Raw genomic sequence first — 23,125 nt, forward strand, 5'->3', positions numbered from 1 at the left:
TCATCTCTTCTATATCTTCTGCCGTGGTCGGACATTGAGCTGAGCTCAATTTCACACCTTGCAACACAGGCAAGAACCCCTTCTTAGACTGATCCATATTGAACTTCTTCAATATCTTATCAAGGTATGTGCTTTGTGAAAGACCTATGAGGCTTCTTGATCTATCTCTGTAGATCTTGATGCCTAATATATAAGCAGCTTCTCCAAGGTCCTTCATTGAAAAACTTTTATTCAAGTAGGCCTTAATGCTGTCCAAGAGTTCTATATCATTTCCCATCAAAAGTATGTCATCTACATATAATATGAGAAATGCTACAGAGCTCCCACTCACTTTCTTGTAAACGCAGGCTTCTCCATAAGTCTGCGTAAACCCAAATGCTTTGATCATCTCATCAAAGCGAATGTTCCAACTCCGAGATGCTTGCACCAGCCCATAAATCGAGCGTTGGAGCTTGCACACCTTGTCAGCATTCTTAGGATCGAAAAAACCTTCCGGCTGCATCATATACAATTCTTCCTTAAGGAAACCATTAAGGAATGCCGTTTTGACGTCCATTTGCCATATTTCATAATCATAGAATGCGGCAATTGCTAACATGATTCGGACGGACTTTAGCTTTGCTACCGGTGAGAAAGTCTCATCGTAGTCAACCCCTTGAAGTTGTCGATAACCCTTAGCGACAAGCCGAGCTTTATAGATGGTCACATTACCATCCGTGTATGTCTTCTTCTTAAAGATCCATTTATTTTCTATGGCTCGCCGCTCAACGGGCAAGTCAGTCAAAGTACATACTTCGTTTTCATACATGGATCCTATCTTGGATTTCATGGCTTCTAGCCATTTGTCGGAATCCGGGCCTGCCATCGCTTCTTCATAGTTCGAAGGTTCACCGTTGTCTAACAACATGATTTCCAAGACAGGGTTGTCGTACCACTCTGGTGCGGAACGTGTCCTTGTGGACCTTCGAATTTCAGTAGGAGCTTGATCAGAAGTATCTTGATCATCATCATTAACTTCCTCTCTTGTCGGTGCAGGCACCTCAGAAACATTTTCTTGAGTTGCGCCATTTTCCGGTTCAAGAGGTAATACTTCATCAAGGTCTACTTTCCTCCCACTTACTTCTTTCGAGAGAAACTCTTTCTCTAGAAAGGACCCATTCTTGGCAACAAAGATCTTGCCTTCGGATCTGAGGTAGAAGGTATACCCAATAGTTTCTTTAGGGTATCCTATGAAGACGCATTTTTCCGATTTGGGTTCGAGCTTTTCAGGTTGAAGTTTCTTGACATAAGCATCGCATCCCAAACTTTTAGAAACGACAGCTTAGGTTTGTTCCCAAACCATAATTCATACGGTGTCATCTCAACGGATTTCGACATAGCCCTATTTAAAGTGAATGCGGCAGTCTCTAAAGCATAGCCCCAAAAAGATAGCGGTAAATCGGCAAGAGACATCATAGATCGCACCATATCTAATAGAGTGCGATTACGATGTTCGGACACACCATTACGCTGAGGAGTTCCAGGCGGCGTGAGTTGTGAAACTATTCCACATTTTCTTAAGTGTGTGCCAAACTCGTGACTCAAGTATTCTCCTCCACGATCTGATCACAGGAACTTGATTTTCCTGTCACGTTGATTCTCAACCTCACTCTGAAATTCCTTGAACTTTTCAAAGGTCTCAGACTTGTGTTTCATTAAGTAGACATACCCATATCTACTCAAGTCATCAGTGAGGGTGAGAACATAACGATAGCCACCGCGAGCCTCAACGCTCATTGGATTGCACACATTAGTATGTATGATTTCCAATAAGTTAGTTGCTCGCTCCATTGTTCCTGAGAACGGAGTCTTGGTAATTTTACCCATGAGGCATGGTTCGCACGTGTCAAATGATTCGTAATCAAGAGACTCTAAAAGTCCATCTGCATGGAGCTTCTTCATGCGTTTGACACCTATGTGACCAAGGCGGCAGTGCCACAAGTATGTGGGACTATCATTATCAATCTTACATCTTTTGGTATTCACACTATGAATATGTGTAGCATTACGCTCGAGATTCATTAAGAATAAATCATTCACCATCGGAGCATGACCATAAAACATATCTCTCATATAAATAGAACAACCATTATTCTCGGATTTAAATGAGTAGCCATCTCGTATTAAACGAGATCCTGATACAATGTTCATGCTCAAACTTGGCACTAAATAACTATTATTGAGGTTCAAAACTAATCTCGTAGGTAAATGTAGAGGTAGCGTGCCGACGGCGATCACATCGACCTTGGAACCATTCCTGACGCGCATCGTCACCTCGTCCTTCGCCAGTCTCCGCTTATTTCGCAGCTCCTGCTTTGAGTTACAAATGTGAGCAACTGCGCCGGTATCAAATACCCAGGAGCTACTACGAGTACTGGTAAGGTACACATCAATTACATGTATATCACATATACCTTTCGTTTTGCCGGCCTTCTTGTCCGCTAAGTATTTGGGGCAGTTCCGCTTCCAGTGACCACTTTCCTTGCAATAAAAGCACTCAGTCTCGGGCTTGGGTCCATTCTTTGGCTTCTTCCCAGCAGCTTGCTTGCCGGGCGCGGCAACTCCCTTGCCGTCCTTCTTGAAGGCTTTCTTACCCTTGCCCTTCTTGAACTTAGTGGTTTTATTCACCATCAACACTTGATGTTTCTTTTTGACTTCTACCTCTGCTGATTTTAGCATTGCAAATACTTCAGGAATGGTCTTTTCCATCCCCTGCATATTGAAGTTCATCACAAAGCTCTTGTAGCTCGGTGGAAGTGACTGAAGGATTCTGTCAATGACCGCGTCATCCGGGAGATTAACTCCCCGCTGAGTCAAGCGGTTATGCAACCCAGACATAGTGAGTATGTGCTCACTGACAGAACTGTTTTCCTCCATCTTACAGCTGAAGAACTTGTCGGAGACTTCATATCTCTCGACCCGGGCATGAGCTTGGAAAACCATTTTCAGCTCTTCGAACATCTCATATGCTCCGTGTCTCTCAAAACGCTTTTGGAGCCCCTGCTCTAAGCTGTAAAGCATGCCGCACTGAAGGAGGGAGTAGTCATCGGTACGTGCCTGCCAAGCGTTCATAACGTCTTGTTCTGCAGGGAGAACAGGTGCGTCACCCAGCGGTGCTTGTAGGACATAATCTTTCTTGGCAGCTATGAGGATGATCCTTAGGTTCCGGACCCAGTCCGTGTAGTTGCTGCCATCGTCTTTCAGCTTGGTTTTCTCTAGGAACACGTTGAAGTTGAGGACTATGTTGGCCATTTGATCTACAAGACATATTGTAAATATTTTAGACTAAGTTCATGATAATTAAGTTCATCTAATCAAATTATTCAATGAACTCCCACTTAGATAGACATCCCTCCTGTAATCTAAGTATAACATGATCCAAGTTAACTAGGCCGTGTCCGATCATCACGTGAGACGGACTAGTCAACGTCGGTGAACATCTTCATGTTGATCGTATCTTCTATACGACTCATGCTTGACCTTTCGGTCTTCTGTGTTCCGAGGCCATGTCTGTACATGCTAGGCTCGTCAAGTCAACCTAAGTGTTTGCATGTGTAAATCTGTCTTACACCCGTTGTATGTGAACGTTGGAATCTATCACACCCGATCATCACGTGGTGCTTCGAAACAACGAACTGTCGCAACGGTGCACAGTTAGGGGGAACGCTTTCTTGAAATTATTATGAGGGATCATCTTATTTACTACCTCGTTCTAAGCAAACAAGATGCAAAAACATGATAAACATCACATGCAATCAAATAATAGTGACATGATATGGCCAATATCACATAGCTCCTTTGATCTCCATCTTGGAGCTCCATGATCATCTTGTCACCGGCATGACACCATGATCTCCATCATCATGATCTCCATCATCGTGTCTCCATGAAGTTGCTCCCCAACTATTACTTCTACTACTATGGCTAACGCGTTTAGCAATAAAGTAAAGTAATTTACATGGCGTTTCTCAATGACACGCAGGTCATACAAAAAATAAAGACAACTCCTATGGCTCCTGCCGGTTGTCATACTCATCGACATGCAAGTCGTGATTCCTATTACAATAGCATGAACATCTCATACATCACATATATATCATTCATCATTCATCACAACTTTGGCCATATCACATCACAGAACACTTGCTGCAAAAACAAGTTAGACGTCCTCTATTGTTGTTGCAAGTTTTACGTGGCTGAAATAAGGTTCTAGCAAGAACGTTTTCTTACCTACGTGAAAGCCACAACGTGATTTGTCAACTTCTATTTACCCTTCATAAGGACCCTTTTCATCGAATCCGCTCCAACTAAAGTTGGAGAGACAGACACCCGCCAGCCACCTTATGCAACTTTTGCATGTTAGTCGGTGGAACCGGTCTCACGTAAGTGTACGTGTAAGGTTGGTCCAGGCCGCTTCATCCCACAATACCGTTGAAGCAAGATAAGACTAGTAGCAGCAAGAAAGTTGACAACATCAACGCCCACAACAAATTGTGTTCTACTCGTGCAAGAGAACTACGCATAGACCTAGCTCATGATGCCACTGTTGGGGAACATTGCAGAAAACAAAAATTTTCCTACGGTTTCACCAAGATCCATCTATCAGTTCATCTAGCAACGAGTGATTGGATTGCATCTACATACCTTTGTAGATCACGCGCGGAAGCGTTCAAAGAACGGGGATGAGGAAGTCGTACTCGACGTGATCCAAATCACCGGAGATCCTAGCGCCGAACGGACGGCACCTCCGCGTTCAACACACGTACGGTCAGCGTAACGTCTCCTTCTTCTTGATCCAGCAAGGGGGAAGGAGAGGTTGAGGGAGATGGCTCCAGCAGCAGCACGACGGCGTGGTGGTGATGGAGCTGCAGTACTCCGGCAGGGCTTCGCTAAGCACTATGGAGGAGGAGGATGTGTTGGAGAGGGAGAGGGAGGCACCAAAGGCGTGTTGTGAGAGGCCCTCCTTTCCCCACTATATATAGGGAGTCCAAGGGGGGGGGGGGGGCGCCGGCCCTAGGAGATCCAATCTCCTAGGGGGGTGCGGCCAAGGGAGGAATCCCTCCTCCCCAAGGCACCTAGGAGGTGCCTTCCCCCTTTGGGACTCTTCCCTTCCTTGAACCCTAGGCGCATGGGCCTCTTGGGGCTGGTGCCCTTGGCCCATATAGGCCAAGGCGCACCCCCTACAGCCCATGTGGCCCCCCGGGGCAGGTGGCCCCACCCGATGGACCCCCGGGACCCTTCCGGTGGTCCCGGTACAATACCGGTGACCCCGAAAGTTGTCCCGATGCCCGAAATAGCACTTCCTATATATAATTCTTTACCTCCGGACCATTCTGAAACTCCTCGTGACGTCCGGGATCTCATCCGGGACTCCGAACAACATTCAGGTTACTGCATATACATATCCCTACAACCCTAGCGTCACCAAACCATAAGTGTGTAGACCCTACGGGTTCGGGAGACATGTAGACATGACCGAGACGACTCTCCGGCCAATAACCAACAGCGGGATCTGGATACCCATGTTGGCTCCCACATGCTCCTCGATGATCTCATCGGATGAACCACGATGTCGAGGATTCAAGCAACCCCGCATACAATTCCCTTCGTCAATCGGTATGTTACTTGCCCGAGATCCGATCGTCGGTATCCCAATACCTCATTCAATCTCATTACCGGCAAGTCACTTTACTCGTACCGTAATGCATGATCCCGTGACCAGACACTTGGTCACTTTGAGCTCATTATGATGATGCATTACCGAGTGGGCCCAGTGATACCTATCCGTCATACGGAGTGACAAATCCCAGTCTTGATCCGTGTCAACCCAACAAACACTTTCGGAGATACCCGTAGTATACCTTTATAGTCACCCAGTTACGTTGTGACGTTTGGCACACCCAAAGCACTCCTACGGTATCCGGGAGTTACACGATCTCATGGTCTAAGGAAAAGATACTTGACATTGGAAAACTCTAGCAAACGAACTATACGATCTTATGCTATGTTTAGGATTGGGTCTTGTCCATCACATCATTCTTTTAATGATGTGATCTCGTTATCAATGACATCCAATGTCCATAGTCAGGAAACCATGACTATCTGTTGATCAACGAGCTAGTCAACTAGAGGCTTACTAGGGACATGTTGGTGTCTATTATTCACACATGTATTACGATTTCCAGATAACACAATTATAGCATGAATAAATACAATTATCATGAACAAGGAAATATAATAATAATGCTTTTATTATTGCCTCTAGGGCATATTTCCAACAATGGGTTCCTACCTCATGCATTCTACTCAACTACAAGAAATCAATATCACTACTGGCGGGATTATTGAAAAGGTGCTACTACATGCAAATAAAACATAGGTATGAAAAACATGGTCAAAAGTGAACTTGCCTGGTAAGTTGATGAAGATATTATAACGCTCTCGAAATAAAGACTTGGTAGAACTATTCGTCACTCTGTTGGAAATCTATTACCAAACATAACATTCATATAAGCAAACATACTAGCAAGCAATTCTAACACTCGTAATAAAATCAACAAATAAAAAAATGCAAATCAAAGGGACACCAAATAAAAACTAAAGAAAACTACACTACAAAACTACTAAAGGAAACTGTAAGACATAACACAAAACAGTTCTGTCCTAAGTAAAAACTTAACAAAAATTAAAACACTAAACTAATAAGTTAACAGAAAAAAAAACTAAAATGTAAAACAACTAAGTTAACAGAAAGTATTTTTTTAAAAAATTTATTTGCAAAAGGAAACAAATAAAAAGCTTTTATGAAACACTAACTATGACCTAAACAAGTTTTTATACAAAACTAAATAAAATAATTTTTTAAAATAAAAAATAAACATTTTTCTTTGGTTGACTAACAGAAACAAAACTAAACTTTTCAAGAGTGACAAAAATAAATAATTTAAAACTAATAAAACCAATAAAGAAAAGACTAAAACAAAACTATAACTAAAACAATACTGTTTTGCTAAACAGTTAATCTAAAATTAAACTAAAAATAAATCACTACATTACTCTGGATAGACAAATCAATAACAAAACCTTAGCAAAAAGAGTCAATCAAAAATATTTTATAAAACTCAAGATACGGCCAAATTAGTGATTTGAACACATTTCATCAAACTCAAAATTTAAACTACTCAAACTTTATATCTAAGGACACAAACAGAAACTTCAAGAATTTTTAATCTAATGCAAAAAGAATCACTCAATTTGGATAAATACACTAAAAGATATAAGCAATCTAAAATTGAAACTATTTCTGTTTTTTAAACAAAAACGAAAATAAACTAAAAAAACTGGCAGGTACTACGCGTCGGGCTGCTATTGGGCCTAAGCAGTGGGCGATCCAACGCTAAACCACGCTCGGGCGATATATAACTAAAGCGTTAACGCGCGTACGAATAAAGGAAAACCAGGGAACCGGTTTAGATATAAACCGAACTAACCGTAAATAAACCGCACTAAAATCTGATCTAATAAAATAAAACCTAACCATACAGAGATCTAATCTAAGCCATTGAAAAAGGATCGGAGGGAGGAGAAGCTCACTGCGGCGGCGATGAACTCCGGCGAGGTGCTCCGGCTTCGGTGGTCGACGGGGACGGCGCTCCGGTCGTCGGTGAGCTCGGTGAACTCGTCGGGAGGATGCAGCGGACGAAGGCGATCACGGTTGTGTCTTCGGTGGAGCTCGGGGATGTCGGAGGAGGACGGCGGCGAGCTCGGGGCGGTGGATGGCGTTGGTGATGAACGGCGATGGCGATTCGGTGGTTTTGAGGCTCAGGCGAGTTGTTGGGAAGGTGTAGTCGATGGAGGGGATCACGATGGTGGTGGCGTCAGGTCTCAGGGAGGTCGGAGGCGGGCTCTAGGGCATCAATGGTGCGGCGGCGGTGCTCGGCTCCGACGAGAGATTACGGGCAAGGCAAAGGGTTTCGGCGAGGGGAAAGGATGGGAACGGGTCGAGGGGAGGAGTATATATAGGGGGAAGAGACTTGGAGCAGGGGGCCGATCGGAAGATCGCGATCCCGAGAAGTTCGGGATTCCGGTGGTGGCGATGCCCTGCGTGGCTTGCGGGAGGAGGAAGAAGGGCGCGGGCGGGGCGATCGGGCCGTGGGACCCAGCGGTCAGCGGCATAGGGCGAGCGAGGAGGGAGCGGGCGACCGACGCGAAGGGGCTCCGGGCGTGCGCGTGGCTGCTGGGCCAGCCTGGCGCGTAGATGGGCCGAGGTAGAGCGAGAGAGAGAAAGTTAGGTGGGCCTTTGGTCCGTTGGCTTTGGCTATATTTTTTTTATATAAAGCACAGACAAGAAAACTAAATAAAGGGAAAACAATAATACTTTTATATAGACATATTATATATCAAAATGTTCAGCAAGAGAAATCCTAAAAGTTGAACTATTTCTAATCTCCAAATAAAATCAACAAGAATTAAAATAAGGCAAACAGTGCTACTGTTGCAATAAAACACAATAAAAAACATTTTTAAAATATCAAAATTATTTCAAATTTAACTTTCTCCATTTTTCTAATGTAGGGAATCATTTTACCCTATTTTCCATATAGTTTAATTTTGGAGAAAAATAATTTGAAATAAAACCAAATAACTCCAAATGGTTTTGAATTTAAAATTCAAACCATCTTCAAACTTCCAACTCATATTTCATATACTTGGAAGAAGTCATGTTTTATTCACTCAAGGTTATTGTGATGAAATGAATTTGAATTTCATTGAGATCAAATGCAAGGATGAAAGTTTGGGAAGTCATTTCATTCCTTCTCATTTAACTTTCAAAAAAAAAGTTCCAAATTTCACTCAATCAATCACTCATCAATCAATCAAACAATCATATATTTTAATTATTATAACATTCCAAAATTTAGAATTTTGGGATGTTACACTTTCGTAAATCACTAAGTTACCTCAACGGTGATATCAATGTCCCCAACGGTAAGCATTTCATATTTCATTTTAACAGTAGGTAGAGGTAGTTGAAAACTTCAAATAGTGATTGTCGAAGATGTTTTAATAACATTAATACCATTCACTTGGAGTTGTTTCTTCGGAAAGTGCACTGTATGCTCATTACCATTGATATGAAAGGTGACCTTGCTTTTATTGCAATCTATAACAGCCCCTGTAGTATTCAAGAATGGTCTACCAAGGATAATCAACATGTTGTCGTCCTCGGGCATCTCAAGTATAACAAAGTCAGTCAAAATAGTAACATTAGCAACAACAACGGGCACAACCTCACAAATACCAATAGGTATGGCAGTTGATTTGTCAGCCATTTGCAAAGATATTTTAGTAGGTATGAGTTTATTCAAATCAAGTCTTTTATACAAATAGAAAGGCATAACACTAACACCAGCTCCTAAATAACATAAAGCAGTTTTCACATAATTTCTTTTGATGGAGCAAGGTATTCCCGGATCTCCAAGTTTTTTAGGTACTCCGTCTTTAAAAGTATAATTAGCAAGCATGGTGGAGATTTCAGTTTCTGGTATTTTTCTCTTATTGTAAGTGCATCTAGTGCCACCCCTAGTTGGTTTTGGAGTATTGACGACAAACCTAGTTGAGGGACTAATGTGTTTGTGAGAATTGCAGGATAACATAGGTAGAAGTCCCTCATTGATTCGGTTTTCTTACCAGAGATGACCCCTAAAATGTATGAAGACATTGATGTCAAAGGTGGTATATGAACATATTCACATTGAAGACTATGACAAGAGAAGACATCGCATGAAGCCTATGGAGCTCGAAGACTTAGATCTTTCGTAGCTCTTTTTCCTCTTCCTTGTTGAGTCATAGGAACCACCGTACTGTTAAGTGGGGTCCAAGAGAACCATTCGGAATGACTGAAGTGATGCTTAAACAAAACATATGTCTTCGAGTAAAGACTATGAGAGCGAATCTTGTCCAGAGTCGGACAAGTCAGCTTTGCTCATAGCCCAAGTAAAGTTGCCGTGTGAGTTTGAAATCTGACCGTTGGAACATGTGTCAGTTCCTTAGTGACCCAGGGTCATTTCGGACAAATCAGGTCGGGTTGCCTAGTGGCTATAAATAGCTCACCCCCTACAACCATAAACGGTTGGCTGCTCAGAGTTAGTGTACGGCTTTTGTCGTTTGAGAGCAACCCACCTCGAAGCCTTTGAGAGAGAATTCCTTGCGAGGATAAAGCCCTAACCACCCAGAGCCAAAGAGAATTAGGCATCACTTAAGTCTTCGTGTCTGTGTGATCTGAAGACTTATTACACTTGAGGACTGTGCATCCTCCAGCCGGTTAGGCGTCGCGTTCTGAGCATCCAAGAGACATTGTGGATCGCCGGTGAACGAAGTCTGTGAAGGTTTGGGAGTCTACCTTGAAGACTTACCAGAGTGATTGGGCGAGGTCTGTGTGACCTTAGCTCAAGGGGAATACGGTGAGGACTGGGTGTCCTGAGCTGCGTGTTCAGGACTGGGTGTCCGGGACTGTGTGTCCTCAGGTTTAAATACCTAGCCACCCTAACCAGACGTACAGTTGTCACAGCAACTGGAACTGGTCCAACAAATCATTGTCTTCAACGAGTCACTGGTTTCATCCTTCCCGTCCCTCTACTTACTGTTACTCCTTGTGAAGTCATTGTATGATTGCACTATCTTTTGTCTTCACTAAGTGACTGCGTGTTCTGTTTGGCTTCATAATATCTTCCTACCTGATCCTTACTGCATTGCTGCTATTAGTCATTGTGCTCTCACTTGAATACTTGACTATGGCTTGCCTAGTGTAGTCTACCTTCCGCTGCATGGTAATAGGTTTATTTCTATCGTTTGTCTTCGAAACTTTTACGTTTTGAAGACTTTCATAAAAATCGCCTATTCACCCCCCTCTAGTCGATATAACGCACTTTCAATTGGTATCAGAGGAAGGTACGCCCTTGTTCTGTGTGATTCGGTTTAACCACCTGGAGTTTTAGCTATGTCGACTGCAGGGATAATCAAAGTCTCCGCTGCGTGCCCCGTCTTCGATGGAACTGAATATCCCTACTGGAAGAATAAGATGCGCATGCATCTTGAAGCCATTGACGTCGACCTATGGTATGTCGTCAAGAACGGCGTTCCCAAGGCTGGAGAAGGTGTCACTGCTGCTGATGTCAAGAAGTTCGTTCAACTGGACTCTACCGCCAAGAATATCATCTGTGGTCATCTGACCAAAGGACAGTATGGCCGTGTGAGTGCTTTGGAAACATCTAAGCTGGTCTGGGACTGGCTCTCCAAGGTCAACGAAGGCGTCTCAACCCAGAGAGATCAGAGAATTAGTGTCCTTCGCAACCTCTTCAACCGCTTCAAGCGAAATGACAATGAGAATGTCCAGCTCACGTTTGATCGACTCACTGACATCACAAATGAGCTTCAAGCCCTCGGCGCTACTGAGATCACCAAGCATGAAGTCGTCAAGACACTACTGAGATCACTTGACAGTTCGTTTGACACCCTAGCCCTGATGATTCAAGAACGACCTGATTTCAAGACACTCGATCCGTCCGACATACTTGAGAGGCTCAACACACATGAGTTTCAGCTTTCTGAGAAAAGAGATATCTACGGTCCAAACTATGGGCGAACTCGTGCCTTGAAGGCAAAAGCTGTCTCCTCATCTGAAGAAGAATCTGACAGCAGTTCTGATGATCCTGAAGACATTGGAAAGGAACTTGCTATGCTTGTGAAGAAGTTCCAAAAATTCACCAAGAAGAAAGGCTTCAGAAAGTCTTCACGATCAAGCTCAAGGAATGATGAAGCTTCTGCTCATGACTACAAGAAGAAAACATGCCACAAGTGCAAGAAAACTGGCCACTTCATCTCTGAGTGTCCGCAGTGGGACAATGAGAACAGAAAGAAGAAGAAGAGCAAGGAATATGACTCTGACGACAAGAAGAAGAAGAAATACTCAAAGTCTTCTTCCAAGTCTTCCTCAAAGTCTTCATCACACAAGAAGAGCTCATCTGGCAAGGCACGTGCGTTTGTTGGCAAGGAAATGGATTCAGAGGAGGAGTCCGCTTCTGAGGAGGCGGAGGTGGAGTCTGAGGAGGAGTCCGATTCTGGCGTTGCAAGTCTGGCTACAGCATACGTTGCCAAGTCCATCTTCAACACTGAAGACAATGACTTCACCACCGACACCGATGCAAATGACAAGGACTACTCTGCTCCTACCTACTGCTTCATGGCACGCGGTGCCAAGGTAAACTCACGCACTACTCACTATCAAACATCAAGTGACGATGACTCTGATTGTGGTTCAAAACCCAGCTACAAAACACTTGCTAAAATTGCAACTGAACAACAGAAAGCCATGGAACATATTCAAAAACTGTTAGACAAAAGCGATGATCTGTTAGGCGCTGAAATGACTCGATCTGAGTCCTTAATTGAAGACATAAAAAATCTTCACGTTAAGTATGAGGAACTTGAAAGTCGTCATGAAACGCTCTCAACAACTCATGAAAAGCTTTCCTATGATTATCTTCAAAGGAAGCAAGATCTTGAGAAATTGAGAGCGGCTCATGAAGATCTTCAAAAAGAAAATGAGTCACTTCGCGCCAAACAGATCAGTTCCGCTCAGGAAGGATTTGAACCACCATGTCTTAAATGCATTGAGCGTGAAAATGCTACTTCTGTTGCTGAATGTTCTACTGCTGCTACTGTTGCAATATCTTCAACTGTTGATGTGGGAACTAACCCCTCTACTGAGGATACCACTGCTATTGCTGATGAGAATGCTAGGTTGAAGACATTGCTTGAAACAGGGATGTACAAAAGTCTCAAAGGGCATCAGACACTATGTGATGTCCTCAAAAGACAGATCCTGAACCGAAACCCTAGGAAAGAGGGTGTTGGGTTCGTAAGGAAAATGAATGCTGATGGCTCTTACTGGAAACCTGAGCAGTACCCCAAAACCACATGGGTTGCTGCAAAGGAACCTTCAGCAGATCCATCCAATCTATCTGGATTCACTTGTGCTAACCCCGTTGTCATTGATGAATCCTTTGATGCAAACTATAAACTGTTTAAGAGTCAGAAAGGTGAAGTGTTTGCCAGGTACATTGGTACTAACTGCAGGAATGGACCGCCTATGAAGAAGATCTGGGTTCCGAAAAAGTGTCTGGAGAATCTTCCTGTGAATGTCATCATGACACCACACGTGAAGAAGACAAACCTCAGACCACAGGCTTCATACGGTCCAAAGGCTTCATACAGACAGAGGACTCACTTGAGTCGCACTAACGCAAATGTTTTGCAGGGAAACCATACTCAGGCCTATGAATATGAGCGCGGTTCATCAAACCGCCATGTTCATAAGACCAAGAACTATTCTGCGTATTCTTATGAGTACTATTGTCCGCCTGCAAGACTTTTTGCTAGGGCTCCAAAGCCAAAATTCTCAGACGCTGCACTTAGACTTATTGCTTCTAAGCCACCCTTGAAGATGTGGGTGGCTAAGAAAGCTTAACTCTCTTTTGCAGGGAAAGGTCTCCAGCAGAAAACCAAAATCGTCTGACGCTATTGCTGGGGACCTTAAACATCTTGTAGGGCGCAAGATCAAATGCCCGAATGGTCTTACTATGTACTTCGTTCCTGAATCGCTTGCTACTCTCCCTATCAGTCCTAATCTGGATCTAAGCTTTCATAACCCACTGGTTCGTCAAATGTTTTTGCTTCACAATTCTCTTCGTGAAGCCTATCCCCCTAACTGCACTGTAGGGTACGACACCAGCGTCTTCAGAATGGATTATTGATAGTGGGTGTACCAATCACATGACTGGCAAAAGAAGCCTTCTTATGGACTCAACCTTACGTCCATCCGACAAGAGTCACATCACATTTGCTGACACTGGTAAAAGTAAGGTATTGGGTCTAGGTAGAGTTGCAATCTCAAAGGATCAACACATGGATAAAGTCATGCTTGTTGAATCCCTTGGCTTCAACTTAATGTCTGTCTCAATGCTTTGCGATTTGAACATGATCGTAATATTTGGAAAATATCGCTGCCTTGTTCTAATGGAATCTGACAAGTCTCTAGTGTTTGAAGGGTATCGGAAAGATGACTTGTACGTGGTAGATTTCTCAGCAGGACCACAACTTGCCATATGTCTTCTCGCAAAGGCTTCAGAATGCTGTCTCTGGCATCGGAGGCTAGGGCATGCCGGCATGAGGAACCTCCACACCCTTGCAAAGAAGAAGCATGTCATAGGCATCGAGGGCGTCAAGTTCAAGAAAGATCACTTATGCGGTGCCTGTGAAGCAGGGAAGATGACGAGGGCCAAACATCCCTCGAAGACAATCATGACAACCACTCGACCCTTCGAACTGCTCCACATGGATCTTTTCGGTCCCACTCATTACTCAACTCTTACTACTACTGCTTGCCTCTATGGCTTTGTTATTGTTGATGATTATTCTAGATATACTTGGGTGCACATAATCCTCTACAAGACTGAAGTGCAGGATGTCTTCAGACGCTTCGCCAATCGAGCAATGAACAATTATGGCGCCAAGATAAAGCACATCAGAAGTGACAATGGCACTGAATTCAAGAACACTGGCCTTGATACATATCTTGATACCTTGGGCATCACACATGAATTCTCAGCCCCGTACACGCCACAGCAGAATGGCGTCGTCGAACGCAAGAACAGAACACTCATTGAGATGGCCAGAACGATGCTAGATGAATACAAGACCCCAAGAAAATTCTGGCCTGAAGCCATTGATACTGCATGCCATACAATCAATCGTGTTTATCTTCACAAGCTTCTGAACAAGACATCTTATGAGCTCCTTACTGGCAAGAAGCCAAATGTCAGCTACTTCAGAGTATTTGGCGCCAGGTGCTGGATCAAGGATCCACATCACACTTCAAAATTTGCACCAAAAGCACATGAGGGTTTTATGCTTGGATATGGAAAGGATTCGCACTCCTACAGAGTCTTCAATCTCTTTCATTATAAAGTGGTTGAAACAGTGGATGTGCGATTTGATGAGACTAACGGTTCACAAAGAGAACACCTGCCAAATGTGCTAGATGAAGTTCCATCCAGCGAATCAATCAAGCTGATGGGAACTGGAGAAATCATGCCCTCTGAAGCTCAGCCTGAAGAGGAACTAATCATCTCCACACCTGATCAACCTGAAGACAATGCTCAGCCTGAAGACAATCCCTCTAACAACGACAATGATCAGAAAGAGCAAAATCTTCGTCCTGTACATCCTCGCGTTGCCAGTGAAGTGCAGATTGAGAGAATAATTGATAGCATCAATGCACCAGGTCCACTCACTCGATCAAGGGCAACTCAGCTAGCAAATTTTTGTGGTCACTTCGCATTCGTCTCAATAACAGAACCCAAGAAAGTTGAAGAAGCCTTCATGGAACCTGAATGGATTCAAGCTATGCAAGAAGAGCTTCAACAGTTTGAGCTGAACAATGTATGGGAACTGGTTAAGCGTCCTGATCCTCGGAAGCACAACATAATAGGCACCAAATGGATATACCGCAACAAGCAAGATGAGCATGGTCAAGTTGTCAGAAACAAAGCTCGTCTCGTTGCTCAAGGATATACTCAAGTGGAAGGCATTGACTTCGATGAAACATTTGCTCCTGTGGCTAGACTTGAAGCCATACGCATACTGCTGGCCTATGAAAATCATCATAACATACTTCTATATCAAATGGATGTGAAGAGCGCCTTTCTCAATGGCAAAATTGAAGAAGAGGTGTATGTTGCACAACCGCCTGGCTTTGAAGATCCAAAACATCCTGACATGGTATACAAGCTCAACAAGGCACTGTATGGCCTCAAACAAGCCCCTCGGGCCTGGTATGACACACTCAAATACTTCCTGAAGAGCAAAGGCTTCATACCTGGTTCCCTAGACCCCACTCTCTTCACGAAGACATATGATGGTGAACTGTTTGTGTGCCAAATATATGTGGATGACATTATCTTCGGCTGCACCAATCAGAAGTACAGTGAAGAGTTTGGATATATGATGCAAGAGCAATATCAGATGTCCATGATGGGAGAGCTGAAGTTCTTCCTCAGTCTTCAAATACGACAGCAACGCAACGGCATCTTCATATCTCAAGAAAAGTATCTCAAAGATTGCCTGAAGAAGTTTGGTATGCAAGACTGCAAAGGCTTCACGACGCCAATGCCAGCCAAGCATCATCTGGGTCCTGACGACAATGGTAAAGAGTTCGATCAAAAGGTATACCGCTCCATGATTGGTTCTTTGCTTTATCTATGTGCATCTAGGCCAGATATTATGCTTAGTGTTTGCATGTGTGCTCGATTTCAAGCGGCACCAAAGGAGTCGCATCACTTAGCTGTGAAGCGAATTCTTCGATATTTGGCTCACACCCCAACTCTAGGATTATGGTATCCAAAGGGCTCAGAGTTTGATCTGGTTGGATTCTCGGATGCTGATTATGCTGGTGACAAGGTGGATCGCAAGTCTACATCAGGCACATGTCATTTTCTGGGACGATCACTTGTATGTTGGTCTTCAAAGAAGCAGAACTGTGTATCTCTCTCTACTGCTGAATCTGAATACATTGCTGCTGGATCTTGCTGCGCTCAGCTTCTGTGGATGAAGCAAACACTCAAGGACTATGGCATTCATCTGAAGCAAGTGCCACTCTACTGCGACAACGAAAGCGCCATCAAGATTGCCAACAACCCAGTTCAGCACTCGAAGACAAAGCACATTGAAATTCGTCATCACTTTCTCAGAGATCATGTTGTGAAGGAAGATATTGATATCATACACGTCAACACTGAAGAGCAATTGGCAGATATCTTCACCAAGCCCTTGGATGAGAAGAGATTTTGCAAGTTACGGTGTGAGCTAAATATCTTGGAATCCTCAAATGTCCTGTGATTAGGCACACATCCTAACACTTATGCATATTGATGACTTAGATGTGCAACACACGAAGAAAAGTATATCTTCAATCAATGAAGACATACATTCTAAGTGTGAATACATTAATGTGGAATTTGACTTCGGAGCGCCACGATAATTGTGCGCCGTGTCTGGGTCTAATACTTCCTATACGGTGGGTAACGCCACCACCAAACTTTCTGTTTGAAGTGCTTCACTCATGGTGTTACATTAGCTATGTCTTCACATTTGGTTTGGCTTCAATCTCAACATGTCTTCATGATTATCTTCACTATGTTGATTATATATATACTAGTGTTCTATCCTCTACAGCATTCACTTATAGCTATGTCTTCTTGTTGAATCTTTTGAACTAAGTGAATGTGATCGGACCCTAACCTCTCTATGCTTTCTATCTCAAACTCTATCTCTCCAAATCATATGCATTCTATTGAAACTGTCGAATGTCTTCTCTGTGTCCTTGTCAGCAGAAGATACAGAGACAAACATTAAGTCCGTTTTCAATGCTCATTCCTTCACCTGAAACCCGGAGAAGTGGGAACGACCACCCGACAATCCAAGCATGCGTGGGACGTGGAACAACCCCCGATATGCTGCATGACGGCCACGTGCCCATCAGATGTGAATCGCCAGGGGCACCTGTGTAATAACGCAGTGCCGCCCCTGTACCTATAAATACACGCCTCACCACAGTCATTATCTCTTCTTACACTCTCGCACGAACCCTAGCGCCACCGCTAGCCCTCGACGACGCCGGCGACGAAGCGCTTCGCTGCCGCAACCTCTCCGACGCGGTCTTCACGCCGACCGCGGACATCGTCCTCTCCGCCGTCGCCATAGGTGTCCTCCGTCGCCAAGTTAGGGCACGGAAGATCGAAGTGCTCGGCCTCCTCTTCCACTCCGTCTAGCAGTTCTTCGTGTGGTAAATAAAACTTCCTTTTTACGGCCCCGTTGATCCTATAGCTTTGTCACTTTCTACCACAAGCAGTTTCTATTCACACAAGTTGGATCTCTTTTACACTGCATCTCATAACATGCCTAGTATATTCACTTATACTGATCTCTGGATTCGTACAAATCTGGAACCAACTCCTTATCTATGAGTGAATGTCTTCGCACGATGAGGTCAATGTCTTCTAAACTGATTTATCTTCAAAATCTTCTGAGAATGCATATGACCACTTCCCCTTCCCTCGCACCTTAATGCTGTCACAGGTACATGTCCGTGGGAGAATCCCTTGGTTCTCATAGTCTGCATTCATTTGCAGAATTCTTACAGCATCATATAAGTTCTCCCGAAGCCAGTTCATGTTTGTCCAGCAAGCAAAAACCTTTGAAGCCTTTGAATGTATTGAAGCCTTTCAGTTTAAAATTCATGGCTTCAGAGAAATCTGCAAGGAAGGGTGGCAGAAAGCGTCGAGGAGAAACATCAAGAGATCTGCCCGATGACCTATCAGAGCTGTACAAGACAGATCCTGAAGAGGATTACAATCTGCGCAAGACACAAATCCAATGGATTCGACGCTATTGGGCAGAACAGTGGTTCAAGTACAGATTTGTGACCAAGGAATATGCTGAAAAGAATGCCATTAAGCGACCATGGGGAGACATCCTCTACAAAAATCTTCAATCCAGGACCAGAGATGAAGCCATTGAACAAGGCTTCTATCCCTGCATGGTCCGTGGACCACAGCCTGCGGATGCTGACCCATCGTCACTGCTATGGTGTCGTGACGACATTCTGTTCAAGCGCAACTTCCAGTTTGCCCAGAACTCAGCAAAGCAGAACAAGAAGACATTGGGACTAGACTTCAACCCTGGTCCTTCTGCTCCAAGGGCTGACGGCACACGTGATGCAGAACCCAATGTCGTCGGTCCTTTCTACAACCTTGAAGGTCTCATCACTCATATCTTGGTTCAAGGGACAGCCGTGAATGAGCCTGCAGATGACGCTGAATCAGATGAAGCGCCTGCAGCGCCGAAGCCAAAGAAGCTGAAGCAGCCAAAAGCTTCAAAGCCTGCCTCTGCACCAAAAATCTCACGGGCGAAGCCACTGGCAACTGCACCTCCTGAAGACAGTGTGCAGTCTGAAGATTTGTCACGCATCTCCAAGCCCCAGAAGGTCAAGATGCCTCTGCCACACACCGGCCAAGAGCTAACAGCTGCGGCCATTCTGCGCAATGATGCCATTGATCTGTCAAGTGATGAAGATCTTGCAGATGACGCTCTTGAGCAACTCATCAAGAGCAAAGAAGAAGCAGAAATCTTCAATAATCTGCCTCTCTTTGACGTGGCCATCATCCACAACTTCATTGATGAATGGTTTGACACGCCCAACATCAGCTTCGACGATCTGCAACTTCCCATTGGCCTCAGTGTCGCCTTCCATGGCGCCATTGCTTCAGAGTTAGCTATCGCCCAGCGCGTTGTTGAACTGAAGCAGAAGATTGACTTTGAGAAATCTCAGTTCAAGAAGCATATGGCCAAGCTCAGCGTGCAAGAAGTGAAGAACTTCAAGATTATGCTGCACGAGCTCAAGGAAGCCTTTCTCACGAAACGTGCAGAAGCTCAGGGTTCTCGTGAGCGCATGAAGGTTCTGGCTGACAGGTGTGTACAAGCCTACAATGAGGCTGAGAAGCGCAAGGCCCTTGGGCGTCCTGGCATCGACCCCAGGATGGCTGCAAAGAAGAAGAAGAAGCCCGCTACGGCTGAACCCGACGCACCAAGGCAGGAAGCAGATCCCATTGTCTTCCCAACCAGCATGACTGGCTCGAAGCCAAAAGCCCGGTCAACCGCTTCAGAGCTGAAGAAGACAAGGACTGCTGAGGCTGAAGCCAGGAAGAGGAAACATCCTGAAGCCTCTCCTACTGCCCCCTCCAAGAAGAAGAGGAAGACCAAGAAAGAACGGGCTGCTCCCACAGAGCCTTTGATTGTTGAACCCATTTCCATGGTTCGTCCTGACGCTGAACGCCAACTGACAATCCATGAGCCTGCTTTCACAGAGGCTCATGAAGCTGAAGACTTTCCAGCAGCTGATCCCATCGCTGCTGAAGATATTGGTCACCATGACCATGTAGAAGATGGTGCAGTCCTTCCTCAGCTCGAGCACAGCGAACTCATCAGCATTGGTCGTCCTCTGACGCCAATTGCTCAGGATGCTTCATGGGCTGATCGTCCACAAGAGGAAGAAGACTTTGAGGCCCAGCCAACACCAACTCCACAGGCGTCGTCAGCGTTACGCAGGCTTCGCAAAGGACCAAGGCCTCCAGTCTCTGAGTCTGAAGCTAAAGCTGCTAAAGACATTCCGGCTGCATCAGCCGATGAAGAAGAAACCCCAGAAGCTCCTACTCCCCCGTCCCACCAAGAAGCTGTTCTCGAGGAGAACGTGATTGTGACTGACCCTCCAGCTCGTCAAGTGGAGGTTGAAAATCTTGAGGCTGCCACCACCAACACCACTGAAGCCACTGACGCAGTCGTGGCTGAAGCTAATGTGGAGCCCTCACCCACAAAAGCACCAGAAGTCAGCGAAGCCACTGATCCCACTGCTTCTGTTCCTGCACCTGCTGCCGGTCCCCAGTTCGACTATCATGTTGAGCACAGGCCTCAGGTACAGAAGCCAATCCCAAGATTGCCCAGGTTCCCAGGTCCTGCATCAGCACCTGGATCCTTCAATATCAATGGCTTCAGAGCAGACAACACATTCTTCAATAGCTCCAGGAACCCCTACTCAAGGGAAAGAATATCATCTGATCGGTTCTGGAGCTATCCGCAGCGAAGCTATTACTCCTGCATTCTATACAATCAAGGTCGCATCTTCCCACACAAGCGTCTTGACATTGAAGCAATAGCTGGTCTGCCCTGTCTGGAAGAAGCTCTGGATTGCTTCAAAGAAGTTGGATTGCTGCCATTCGTCACTGACCAAGAGCATTGGAATGAAGAGTTGCTGCTCCAATTCTATGCCACACTTCACATCCGCGGGTATAACAGAGATCCGAAGACTTGGGTCCTGGAGTGGATGACAGGAAACGTTCATCACGAAGCCAAAGCCTTTGACATCATTGAGCTCACTGGTCTGCCCACTCCCGGCGATCTCTACGAATCTGGCTGTCAACTTCACAGTGAAGCTGTGGAGAGCATCTTTCAGAGGCCTGAACCTAACATGAGTCAGATGCTCAGTATGATGAAGCCATTACCCCAAGATGCTGCATATCCCAAAGAGTTCTTTGTTGAAGACCTAGAGTATCTGCCAAGGACTATTTATCACATCATAAGGCGAACTCTCTGGCCCATCAAAGGGCACTCTCCACATGCCAAGCTGGAAGGTGCAATGAAGACTTTGGTCTTCTATATTCTTCATGGAAAATGCTTCAATGCACAGGACTTCTTCATTCGCCAACTTGCTGCATCAGGCTCTGATCTGTTTGGCTTGAAGTTCTACGCCCCATGGGTCATGCGGCTGATCAAACTTCACTCCACTATCTCATATCAGCCATCTGCTCGCAATCATCGGATTTTTCTGCCTGATGTGGATATGTCTATTGAAGCCATCTATCCTGAGCCTGCCAAGGAACCTCTAAGTCTTCAGAATGCAGAGCATCAAAGTTTTTCTCAGAACATTGAAGGAGTTGAAGTAGTCGCTCGTGTGTATCCTTTGGCTGGCACTACACGTGCACCGCATCCTGCTCTCACTGAAGCCACTGACAGTACAACTGCTCCACGACCCAAGAAGCGCACTCGTGTTCTCAATGACCGAGAGCTTCTTGTGGCTCTTCATCAGAAACAGGATAGGCATCATGACTGGCTGAAGCGTCAAATGCAAAGCCTCTTGGTGGATGTTAATCGCATTCGCAATCTTGCCACCAAGAATGCTTTTGTTGCCCATGAAACCTCTCGCCGCACATGGAAAGGGCTGACGCTGATGTGTTCTGAAGATGATCTTCAAGAGGATGGCTTCTCTGAGCGCTTCAAGTTTGACTCCACACCTCCTCGAAGGGCAGTGCTGCGACGAACTCCATCTCTTGAAGACTCTGAGTTCTCTTCCTCTGCTGCAACTGTGAATGCCAGAGTGATCGAGGATGAAGACGATGCTACTTCACCGCCACCTCCTTCAGCACGCTTCGACTCTGCTCCAAGCTCTTCTGCACCGCCAAACACCACCAACGACCCTGCTGCTTCACCTACTCTTCATGGGAACGAGTAGATGCTCTATGTCTTCAAACCTTTTTGGTCCTTACTGACAAAAGGGGGAGAAGCATATGAGTTTGATAGTCTTCAAGCGGGTCTATATGGGCGGGTGCTTTATATTTTGCTTCGTGTTTACAACTCTCGTTTTGATACATTTGGTTCTTTGAGTTGTAACACTTAAACTCGATGGTCGTCTGCTACCTATTTGCCATTTTGTGATGCGATGATAAATTCCGCATGTGCGACGATAAATTCCGCACTTAGATCATTTTGCAGACGTCCATTTTCCATTATGCATGTCATTATCTTCACATACCTTCACATGCATAGTGGATTGTCATCATAAGTTGAAGAGGATCTCCACAAGCACAACCTGCCATGTGCATTTGCATTCCAAAAGCAAATTACTTATATGCACATCTTCAGGGGGAGCCCTTGCAACTTATGAAGACAATTCCTTATCCTTTACAATTTCACATATTATATTCCCCGTTGAAAACTTCAACTAGTTTGTCATCAATCACCAAAAAGGGGGAGATTGTAAGTGCATCTAGTGCCACCCCTAGTTGGTTTTGGAGTATTGACGACAAACCTAGTTGAGGGACTAATGTGTTTGTGAGAATTGCAGGATAACACATGTAGAAGTCCCTCATTGATTCGGTTTTCTTACCAGAGATGACCCCTAAAAATGTATGAAGACATTGATGTCAAAGGTGGTATATGAAGATATTCACATTGAAGACTATGACAAGAGAAGACATCGCATGAAGCCTATGGAGCTCGAAGACTTAGATCTTTCGTAGCTCTTTTTCCTCTTCCTTGTTGAGTCATAGGAACCACCGTACTGTTAAGTGGGGTCCAAGAGAACCATTCAGAATGACTGAAGTGATGCTTAAACAAAACCTATGTCTTCGAGTGAAGA

This window comes from Triticum aestivum, chromosome 4A (genome assembly GCF_018294505.1).
Source record: "Triticum aestivum cultivar Chinese Spring chromosome 4A, IWGSC CS RefSeq v2.1, whole genome shotgun sequence".
Classification (NCBI taxonomy): Eukaryota; Viridiplantae; Streptophyta; class Magnoliopsida; order Poales; family Poaceae; genus Triticum; species Triticum aestivum.